The 12,343-nt window shown below is 47.5% G+C and overlaps 1 protein-coding gene across 3 annotated transcripts in view; it reads right to left on the reverse strand.

Annotated features, from left to right (window-relative positions):
• The window catches only part of LOC148501293 (follicle-stimulating hormone receptor-like), a 180,518-nt gene that overhangs the window by 11,901 nt on the left and 156,274 nt on the right, over positions 1 to 12,343 (reverse strand). The gene's annotated exons all lie outside the window — the stretch shown is intronic.

The raw sequence follows: 12,343 nt of genomic DNA on the forward strand, positions 1-12,343 counted from the left end.
TACAGGGGGTCACTACTGGGGGCAGCTACAGGAGGTCACTACTGGGGGCAGCTACAGGGGGCTCACTACTGGGGGCAATTACAAGGGGCTCTCTACTGGGGGCATTACAGGGGGCTCACTACTGGGGGCATTACAGGGGGCTCATTACTGGGGGCAACTACAGGGGGCTCACTACTGGGGGCACTGCATAAGGGGCACCATTACAGTGGGCATTGCATAAGGGGCACCATTACAGTGGGCATGTAATGTTTTAGGGGAACTACTGTGGTTATTGTGTAAGACCTAAGTTAGGGGGGGCCCTTAAAAATGTTGCTATGGGGCCCAAAAAGTTCTAGTTACGCCCCTGGCCAAGGACGCAGATTCCCGATGTTTGGGAGTCTCTGCATGCACCAGGCCCATACTGTGCATGTGCAGTGCTGGTCTGCAATGCCGCTCGCAGCTTGGCAGCAGATTGGCAGTGATTGACAGTCTGCTGGTGTTTTGGGGCGGGGAAAACAGAGGCGTATCGCCGCCATTGTGGGAGAGTGACAAGGGCAGGATCTCTGCTGGTTGACGGAGATATACTGATCTCTTTTTAGCAACTGTCGCTGTCCCCGGCTTGCGTTACCCCATGGGTCACTTAGCCGGTCGATGGTCACACAGATGATCTGATGTTGCATTCTATGCAACTTGGATCAGTAACTCATGCAGGAGACGCGACGCCTCTTGCTGCATTACCATATTAGTGCTATCGCAGCTGCTACCATGTTAAATGTATTTAAATAAATTCAAAAAATAATTTAAGGTGTGGACCGTAGCGACTTTTGCAGTGGTTGCGTTTGCGACTATATGATAATGCTAGTAGCAGCCCTTTCCCTGGTGTACAAGTGTGCGTCTGACTGTGCAAGCACTGAGACGGACACTTTTATACGTCTTTAGGCGCCATTGTCGGTCGCATCATTAAAACTTGCACCAGCCACATGGTGGGTGCAGACTTTCCGTCTGAGTGTGGCCTCCAATCTAAGCAATTAAGAGTCTGTGGTGGTGATTCAGTAGTGGACGGAATTGCAGAGCTGCATGCAAGGAGCTTTGCAATTCTGTCCTTGCAATTATGTTAATGCGGCCGGAGGAGTCATGCCTCCTGCATGCATTACTTCATTGAGCAGTGGATAATCTGCAATCACATTGGCCGGCTGAGTGACCCGTGCGGTCACGCAAGCCGGCCACCGCAGATACAACAAAGAGGCCAGGAAATCTCTGTCAACCGATGGAGATCCCGGTCTCTTCCCTCCCCCCCAATGGCGGCGACACGCGTGCGACTCAGAATCAGGCCCTAGCTGCCATGAAATTGCAAGTAATGCTGGGTGCAAACCGCATATTTGCAGAAGCACACCTATTGTTATAAGACTCCATAAAGTGCCCTCATCGCCATATATGGGGGCACTTGCTTACCCTCCCGATTCGGCTGTGAGCCTACCAAAAATCGGGTGCTACTCACGGCCTCCCGGAAAGGCAGGCAAGCCTCCCATCAGCTGCCGACCCCTCTGCCCCCCCACCCCTCCCCTGTGGGTATAAGAGAAACCCCCACAGCGGGGGAAGGCAATGACGCGGGTAGCGCTGAATCGCGACATTTAGCCCCGCCCCCTGCTTCACAATGCCGGTAATCTCGGCATTGTGTAGCGAGGGTGGGGCCAAAATTATGTGATCTTGTGATCATGCCCCCACTGCGCCCACAAAAAATGCCTGCCCACGCCCCCCCCCCCCCTTCAATGCCGATCTGGCTGCTCCCTCCTGGAAGGGGCAGCCAGAATATCGGCAACCCTGTATAAAAATAAAAGCATACTTCCCTAATTTTCGTATCTCGTCTCTGGGAGAAGCCCGGAGAGGACATACAATTGGTCAGTTCGGGGGGCAAGGCGGGGCTCCCTGCTCCCCGTCACAGCAAAATGCTGCTAATCATGGATCTGCAAGGAAGGGCCTAAAATGATGTGATTCTCTATTATTTCTCCATTCTGCCCACTTCAATAGGAAGTGACCTGGATGTGGGAGATCCACCATGGGTGCGGAGAACTTCCCGAAAAATCGTGAGTCTCCCGTAATTTCAGGGAGAGTAGGTAAGTATGCATAAAAGCGTTGCAAAAAATAAAAACAAAACATTGCTTTGAGATGGGTTAAAGCGGCAAAGTACAATGTTGTGACTATGCTTTAACAGTGGTGCATGGGACCTTAGGACTGTTAAACACCTTATTGAAAATTGATATTAAGGGGCGTAGGGATCCGATTTCCCTCTTAAACAAATGTAAAATAATTCCCAGGCACTGTAGGCAAATTACATAGGGGCCTGTTCATGATGTTAATTATCGGGGTCCGAACGGACGCCGAAAATTAACATTCTAATTCGCAGCAGCCACCAGAGCTATTCAGCATTGCTCCAGCGCGGTGGCAGCTGATGTGAAATCAGCTGTCCCCGCGAGCGGCTTCACTGCTCCATTTCGGAGCAGTGAATCTTTTAAGCATGAGTGACCTACAGGTCACGCATGCGCACAAGAGCCCAGGCGTCCAGCGGAAGGAGCCGGACAGGGGAGGAGGGATCCAAAAGGATCCCTTCTCGCAACCCAGACCTACTTCCCATAGGGAAGAGCGGGTTGCGAACCCCAAGCGGGGGTAGGAAAATGGCGAATGCCCCCGCAGTCAAGCTCCGAAAATATAATATTTTCAGAGCTTGATGAATTCTGTTCCCATACTAGTGTATGGGGACAGCAGGCCATTCCGCAAGAGGAAGGTAAGTAGAAGATAGCTGTGATACTAGTGTATGGGGACAGCGGGCCATTCCGTCAGAGAAAGGTAAGCAGGAGATATCTGTGATACTAGTATATGGGGACAGCGGGCCATTCCGCAAGAGGAAGGTAAGCAGGAGATATCTGTGATACTAGTGTATGGGGACAGCGGGCCATTCCGCAAACAGAAGGTAAGTAGGAGATATCTGTGATACTAGTGTATGGGGACAGCGGGCCATTCCGCTATAGAAAGGTAAGTAGGAGATAGCTGTGATACTAGTGTATGGGGACAGCGGGCCATTCCGCAAACAGAAGGTAAGTAGGAGATATCTGTGATACTAGTGTATGGGGACAGCGGGCCAGTCCACAAACAGAAGGTAAGTAGGAGATACCTGTGATACTAGTGTATGGGGACAGCGGGCCATTCCGCAAGAGGAAGGTAAGCAGGAGATATCTGTGATACTATTATATGGGGACAGCGGGCCATTCCTCAAGAGGAAGGTAAGCACGAGATATCTGTGATACTAGTGTATGGGGACAGCGGGCTATTCCGCAAGAGGAAGGTAAGTAGGAGATATTTGTGATACTAGTGTATGGGGACAGCGGGCCAGTCCGAAAGAGGAAGGTAAGTAGGAGATAGCTGTGATACTAGTGTATGGGGACAGCAGTCCATTCCGCAAACAGACAATATGTAGGAGATATCTGTGATACTAGTGTATGGGGGCAGCGGGCCATTCCGCAAACAGAAGGTAAGCAGGAGATATCTGTGATACTAGTGTATGGGGACAGCGGGCCATTCCGCAAACAGAAGGTAAGCAGGAGATATCTGTGATATCTCCTGCTTCACCTTCTTAATGAATGGCCCGAATACTTAATTGTCACAATTGCATGTGAAAATGTGCTTTTTCACCTGCTTTTGTGACAATTAAGTGATGATGAATAGGCCCCATAGTGGGAATGGTGCTCTATTTGAAAAATGAGCAAAGAATAAATATAGAAAATAACCCCCAGTATAGAGATAAAACACAATGTCAGAATCCTTATTTAGGGTGTAACTATAGGACCAGCAGATCATGTGACTGTTATTGTATACTAGAATATAAAATGTACCTTAAAGTGCAAACATAATAGGTGAAAATGTTTTCTGCTGCCTAATCTATACATTGCCTATCTCTAGGTTTTGGCTCCTATGGCACACCTCCTGGTAACACCTGCCCTTATCTGATACTGGCAGCCAGATCTCACAATGCACAGAAGGACTCAGGACCTCATTCAGAGTCGGTCGTAAGCGGCCGCTCAGTCGTACGCCTAACGATCGAGAATCAGAAAAAAAAACAATCGCACGGCCGGGCGATCGCAACCATAGTGGCGCCCATACATGAACAAAGCACCTCCTCTAGCTAACGAGTGATAGCAGCTAGCGATCGAGTCGTTGTCTGTCAATGTATGTTAATTTTCTTCTGATGGTTGCAGCCGCTTGTGTTGTGTGCAAATTACGCATAGAATAAGCCATCCCCATGAAATATATTTTTTCTTATTATTCTCTAATGCAAACGCAACTGAATCAATAACAAGCCAATTAGCAGTGTTATTAGTAACAACAAAGGATTATTAGCTGCTTGCATTGTGTGGCACAAAATAGAAACATCAAACATAACATCAGTCACATTCGATAGTATCGATTGTTCTCTGGTGCTTGAGAGAGCACATACCCAACCTCAAGCTGTACGATCAGCCAGGCCTCTAACCTGCTCGCAGAGTGACGTTTTGCTACTTCCGGCCTTCTATGTCAGTCGTAGCAGGAAACTTATGTACGCCCCTAAAACGCCCTGAAAACGGTGAGGAACGCCTGCGTTTTTAGACCACCACCCCCGACAACACCCACAAACGGCCTTTCATGTCAATCAACTCCTGGAAGCCACTTCCTGCTCGTAAGCCATACGATCGACAGCATTTTGGATCGCAAGGTCTCGTACGCACATGCGCACAACTAACAGTATGCATGCGTGGTTTGGAAACATCGGATGCGTACGACTGAGCGGCCGCTTACGACCGACTCTGAATGAGGTCCTCAATCCTGCCAGACCTATTATTGTGCTCTATTGAATATTACGACATGAACTGAGTCCTCTTGTGCTTTAGCGTCTGCCTCTAAGTTTACAGCACAATCTGTATGCAGGTTAGATTCTGAGGACAGAAATAGCCAATGTAGGGATTTGCAGCAGATATGAATTGGTTAGAACGGAAGATGAGTCTTTAGATGGATTGAAGCAGGACACATGAATGTGGGTAAGACCAGTTATGAAGAGCTTGCAGCAGTGTCATACTGGGGTATGAAGGGCCCATCGGGGGAATGCAGTGGTAGGGGCCCATGCTTAAGGGGTGTGGCCAGCAACCAGAGGGGGTGTGGCCAGCCACCACAGACTCTTGGTTAACCAACAGGCAAATCATGGTGTAGTTTCTATAGAAAGGCACCAAGCACCCATGTTCATCAGTGGTACTACTCCACCAGGTAACTTACCATCTACTTGAGTAACAAAGCATGATTTGAGGTCTGGAACCTGACACCTAGAGGTGGGGGGTGGGATCTCAGGCAGTGTGGACCACCAGGGATTTCCCCTGTGCCCGTGTGGGCCAGTCCAACCCTGGCTTTCAGTAATCAAGGCAGAAGACAATGAGAGGATGGTTGATAGTTTTGTGAGCATCCATGTTCAACAAAGGTGTGCGGAGTCCGGTGTGGCACTAAAGCTGGGTACACACAATACGATGTATCATACGATATATATGGTGCACATCATATAGTGTGTATGCTCGATCTATCGTTCATTGCATCGTCCCATCTGCTGTCTTGCACAGTAAATGGGACGATGCAATGAACGATGCAGTGCAGTTACATATAGCATGTAACGATACATTGAGCCGTCATACGCCGGATTGTGAAGTATGAAGCGTTACATTGTATTGCTGCATCGCACCATTGTATGGCTTATACCCAGCTTAAGACGGTAGGCTTGGGAGACTATTGTGATGGTAAGGGAGATATAAAGAGGTGGTGACTCTGGCAGGAGGGAAGAGCATAAGCTCGGTTTTAAACATCTTCTGCTGAAGTAGCTTTGGGACATCGGTGCTGGGACAGAAGAGAGAAAGCTGATTAGACAAGATGAAGCAGGGGTGGAGAGGTAGATGTGGGAGGAACTGAAGGAAGCAGAGAGATGTGCACTGTTCAACAGGGGGCTCAGAATGGTGAATTGTGGGATTTCAGCATATGGTGGAAGGTGAGGGGAGGATATGACAGAGGTAGAGAAGGAGACTTTCCGTAAATAGAAGGTGGAGCAGGGAATAACTGTGACATGAAGACCAGTGTAGTAAAGCATCTCCAGAGGAGAGACAGATTGAACAGTTGAGCGAGAGGTGGCCATGCAGCAGAGGAGAGGCAGCCGAGAAACTGGGAGGGAACAGGGTAGAGGGGCAAGGTGGGTAAGATGAGATGAGTGCAGTGATGTCATCTTCAATTATTGGAAAGAGAGAACTAATTGGGAGTGGAGGGTGGGGTAAGTTTTAATCATTCCCTGTCCAGCGCTGAGTAATATGTAAGTTTTGTACAGATAGACTTGCCATATCATCCCTTTAATTCGGGACACATATGAATGACACAGATTCTGTGGTTGGCTGACTACACATGTCCATTTCACCTGGTTTTAATCAGCCACAGAACCTGTGTCATTCACATGTGTCCCGAATTAAAGGGATTATATGGCAAGTCTATGTATAAATAAAGGATAAAAAGTATACAGAAAAGTTTAACACTTATAACAATAGTCGGTATTAGTCAGTATTATTCTAGAATATATCATATTATTTTTCCACGGACGGAAGTTGGAAATTGCTACAACAGCGCACTTGGTTTCTGACTTCCTAATGGCACATTCTGTAGCCTCGGCACGCTGGGTAAAGACACTGAAAAATGACATGAAAGTTCCAATGACATAATTCTCAAGACCTCAGGTGAACGCATTTCCTATTTCACAGACAATTTATTTTAATTGCCTTTTCTTGGGACTATACAGCCACAATCAATACTTTACCAGAATACTGTATGTCACATTATTAGGTCAATGACATGGGAGCTATAAGTTATAATTTGAATTCCTGAGAACAAGTATTTTCCATTTTTGTACAATATGTTTTTAGCTGGTTAAGAGAAGTTAGCGGCTTGCACTATCCATATAAGTTTTATATAAAACAACCAGCAGCCTCAAAATACTATTGGCTAGTCTAACAAAAATATCTTAATTAAACAAAGTGAAGGAAATCAACTTTAGATAGGTAGAAACTAATACAATATACAATGTGTAGACAAAAGTGATTGGACACCCCGCGCAAGCGAAACGCATACCATGCTCACCATTGCACATGTGTTCCAAATGGTGACTAATGTGGCGATTTCGACAAGAACACTTCTTAGAGAGGTCCATGCACTTGCAGTTCTATGGAAACCACAATGCTACCTGTCATGTTTCCAGGGTGACACTGGACTGGTCTACAGAAAATTCAGTAACCCAGACTGGCCAGCTCAGAGTCCAGATATTAACCTCATTGAGAATCTCTGGGACGAATTGGGCCGACTCAACCTTCTTCAGTGTCACAGTTGGTCACTGTACTTAAGGCGGAATGGCAAAACATACCGCCTGCTGTTGTCCAGGAACCTGTGGACAGTTTGCCAAGAAGGTGTCTGCAGTAATTACTGCACGTGGTGGACCTACAATGTACTGATATCAATAAAATCTTGTTGATCTATTTCCTGTCAGTGTCCAATCACTTTTGTGTACAGTACATAGTGTATATATATTAGGGGTGAGCGGGTACGGATTTCAGAAATCCGAACCCCCCCGAGCCCCCCCGATCCGAGTCCGATCCGAGTCAGGCTCGACTTTTCCCGCCTGACTCGGATCTGAAATCGAGGCAAAACGTCATCATCCCGCCTTCCGAGTCTCGCGGGTTTTGGATCCTATATAAGGTACCCGCTTCCTGTGCAGTGTCCCAGTCCTAAAGAGGTGCTGTAGTGTTGTCCAGGGGGTTCTCTGTCCATCAGGGGTGCTCCCCCCAAGTGCTAAAAAAATTATATATTTTCTGTGTTTGTGAATTGTGTGCGCAGTAGCCGCACGTGCATCAACAAAGTAGTGCCAAGCGTGCGCCTGTGTCATAAGTAAAGGGCCGGCTGGCTTGACCGTTAAAGGGTGCTGTAACCCCCAAAGTACACTCCAGTCCAAACCAAAAAAAAATTATTTTCTGTGTTTGTGAATTGTGTGCGCAGTAGCCGCACGTGCATCAACAAAGTAGTGCCAAGCGTGCGCCTGTGTCATAAGTAAAGGGCCGGCTGGCTTGACCGTTAAAGGGTGCTGTAACCCCCAAAATACACTCCAGTCCAAACCAAAAAAAAAAATATTTTCTGTGTTTGTGAATTGTGTGCGCAGTAGCCGCACGTGCATCAACAAAGTAGTGCCAAGCGTGCGCCTGTGTCATAAGTAAAGGTCCGGCTGGCTTGACCATTAAAGGGTGCTGTAACCCCCAAAGTACACCAGTCCAAACCAAAAAAAAATATATTTTCTGTGTTTGTGAATTGTGTGCGCTGTAGCCGCACGTGCATCAACAAAGGAGCAGCGCCAAGCGTGCGCCTGTGTCCCATAAGTAAAGAGCCGGCTGGCTCATTTCTTAAAGGCTGGTGTAACCCACAAAGTGCTCTACTCTCTAGCAAAAATAAAAAAATATTTTCCGTGTTTAGCCGCACGTATCTATCAAATCGATATAACATAAATGGAGGACCAAACTTTCTCTGATAAAAATAAAATAGAGAAAGATCAAGAACCACTTCCTCCTAGTGCTGAAGCTGCTGCCACTAGTCATGACATAGACGATAACATGCCATCAACGTCGTCTGCCAAGGCCGATGCCCAATGTCATAATAGAGGGCACATACAATCCCAAATGACAAAGTTCAGGAAAATGACCTTGAAAAAAACATTTAAATCAGCTGAAGAGAAACGTAAACTTGCCAATATGCCATTTACGACACGGAGTGGCAAGGAACGGCTAAGGTCGATCCCTAGTATGTTCATGACTAGTGGTTCAGCTTCACATGACGATGGAAGCCCTCCTCCCACTAAAAAAATCAAAAGAGTTAAGCTGGCAAAAGCACAGCGAAGAACTGTGCTTTCAAAGAACATATCACAAATCCCCAAGGAGAGTCCAAGTGTGGTGGTGGTTGCGATGCCTGACCTTCCCAGCACTGGACGGGAAGAGGTGGCTCTTTCCACCATTTGCACGCCCCCTGCAAGAGCTGAAAGGAGCACCCACAGTCCACTTGCTGATATGCAAATTGAAGATGTCACTGTTGAAGTACAACAGGATGAGGATACTGGTGTAGCTGGCGCTGAGGAGGAAGTTGGCGAGGAGGATTCTGATGGTGATGTGGTTTGTTTAAATCAGGCTCCGGGGGAGACAGTTGTTGTCCGTGGGATGAAAAAGCCCATCACGGTCATGCCTGGGCAGAAGACCAAACATTCCACCTCTTTGGTCTGGCAATATTTCTATCCAAATCCGGACAACAACTGTCTTGCCATATGTACCTTATGTAAAGGTGAAATAAGTAGGTGTAGGGATGTTAACCACCTAGGAACATCCTCCCTTATACGGCACCTGCAGCGCATTCATAATAAGTTACTGTCAAGTTCAGAAACTTTGGCTAAGACCGTAAGCAGTCCAGGGACACCTATATCCCGTTGTCCTGTTGTATCCAAGCGCCTGCAAACCACACCGTCAACTCCCTCCTCGTCAATTTCCTCCTTAGTCAGGATCGGAAGTAGTCCTGCAGGCCATGTCACTGGCATGACTGACTCTCCTATCCTGGATTCCTCCGGAGGATCCTGCATTGCTACGCCTCCTGCTGCCGCTGCTGCTGTTGCTGCTGCTGGGAGTCGTTCATCATCCCAGAGAGGAAGTAGGAACACCACTACTTTTACTAAACAATTGACCTCCAACAGTCCTTAGCGAGGAGGATGAAGTACGACAGCAGTCATCCTGAAGCAAAACGTATAACTGAGGCCTTGACTGCTATGTTGGTGTTAGACGTGCGTCCGGTATCCGCCATTAGTGCAGTGGGATTTAGACAATTGCTGGAGGTAGTGTGTCCCCGGTTCCAAATCCCGTCTAGATTCCACTTCACTAGGCAGGTGATACCGAGACTGTACAGAAACGTCAGAAAAAGTGTCCTGAAAAATGCCGTTGTACCCAATGTCCACTTAACCACGGACATGTGGACAAGTGGAACAGGGCAGACTAAGGACTATATGACTGTGACAGCCCACTGGGTAGATGTATCACCTTACGCAGCAACAGCAGCAGCGTCACTAGTCGCAGCATCTCAGAAACACCAGCTCGTTCCAAGGCAGGCTACGCTGTGTATCACCGGTTTCAGTAAGAGGCACACCGCCGACAACCTCTTAGAGAAACTGAGGGAAATCATCGCCCAGTGGCTTACCCCACTTAGACTCTCCTGGGGATTTGTGATATCTGACAACACCACCAATATTGTGCGGGCATTACATCTGGGCAAATTCCAGCACGTCCCATGTTTTGCTCACACAATAAACTTGGTGGTGCAGAATTTTCTGAAAAGCGACAGGGGCGTGCAGGAGACGCTTTGGGTGGCCCGAAAAATTTCAGGCCACTTTCGCCATTCAGCGACTGCGTGCCGAAGACTGGAGCACCAGCAAACACTCTTGAACCTGCCCCGCCATCACCTGAAGTAAGAGGTTGTGACGCGGTGGAACTCAACCCTCTATATGCTTCAGAGGATGGAGGAGCAGCAAAAGGCCATTCAAGCCTATAGATCCACCTATGACATAGGCAAAGGAGGGGGTATGCACCTGACTCAAGCGCAGTGGAGAATGATTTCCGTGTTGTGCAAGGTTCTCCAGCCCTTCGAATTTGCCACACGTGAAGTCAGTTCAGACACTGCCAGCTTGAGTCAGGTCATTCCCCTCATCAGGCTTTTGCAGAAGCAGCTGGAGAAAAAGAAGGAGGAGCTAAGACGGAGCGATTCCGCTCGGCATGTGGGACTTGTGGATGAAGCCCTTCATTCGCTTTGCCAGTATTCCAGGGTGGTCAATCTGTTGAAATCAGACCACTACATTTTGGCCACTGTGCTCGATCCTAGGTTTAAAGCCTATGTGGTGTCTCTCTTTCCGGCCGACACAAGCCTGCAGAGGTGCAAAGACCTGCTGGTGAACACACTGTCAGCAGAAGCGGAACGTGACACGTCAACAGCTCCTTCTTCATTTTCTCCCGCAACTGGGGCTGCCAGGAAAAAACTTAGGTATCCTAAGCAACCCGCTGGCAGTGATGCAGGGCAGGCAGGACCAAGTTTGGACATCTGGTCCGGACTGAAGGACCTGGCAACAATTTCTGACATGTCTACTGTCACTGCATATGATACTGTCACCATTGACAGAATGGTGGAGGATTACATCGGTGACAGCATCCAAGTAGGCATGTCAGACAGTCCATACCTGTACTGACAGGAAAAAGAGGCTCTATTTTACCTGAGTTGCCCCCCCTCCAGTGTGTACTCCGAAAGAGTGTTTAGTGCAGCCGGGAACCTTGTCAGCGAAAGGCGTAGGAGGTTGCTTCCATAGAATGTGGAGAAGATGATGTTCATCAAAATGAATTATCAGCTCTTCCAGGGAGACCAGCCTCCAGAACGTACAGAGGGACCTGTGGTGGTGGATTCAAGTGGGGACGAGTTAATACTTTGTGAGGATGAGGGTGTACACACTGAAGAGGGTGAGGAATCGGTGGATGAGGAGGATGGGGATGACATCTTGCCTCCGTAGAGCCAGTTTGTGCAGGGACACATTAATTGCCAGCTTGTTTTGTGGGGGCCCAAACGAACCAATCATTTCAGCCACAGTTGTGTGGCAGACCCTGGCGCTGAAATGATTGGTTTGTTAAAGTGTGCATGTCTTGTTTATACAACATAAGGGTGGGTGGGAGGGCCCAAGGACAATTCCATCTTGCACTTCTTTTTTTTCTTTGCACTATGTACAGTTTGGGGTCTAGTTTTTCAAACTGCCATCCTGTCTGCCACTGCAGTATCACGCCTAGATGGGTCACGTGTTTGTGCCGCCCACTCGTGTCGCTTAGCATAGTCATCCAGCTACCTCGGTGCAACCTCTTTGACATAAAAACACTATTGTGAGGTGTGAGGTGTTCAGAATAGACTGGAAATGAGTGGAAATTAAGGTTATTGAGGTTAATAATAGCATAGGGGCAGAAAAACCTACAAATTCTGTGATTTTAGCTGTTTTTATGCTTTTTTTCAAAAAAATACAGATCCAAAACACAAAACCCAGAACCCAAAACACCGAAGGGTGGTTTTGGCAAAACCAATCCAGATCCAAAACACGAAGAAAGATCCAGATCCAAAACCAAAACACAAAACACGAAAAGTGGCCGGTGCACACCCCTAATATATATATATATATATATATATATATATATATATATATATATATATATATATATATATA

This window comes from Taudactylus pleione, unplaced genomic scaffold (assembly GCF_031769625.1).
Source record: "Taudactylus pleione unplaced genomic scaffold, aTauple2 ptg000522l, whole genome shotgun sequence".
In the NCBI taxonomy this organism is placed as follows: domain Eukaryota; kingdom Metazoa; phylum Chordata; class Amphibia; order Anura; family Myobatrachidae; genus Taudactylus; species Taudactylus pleione.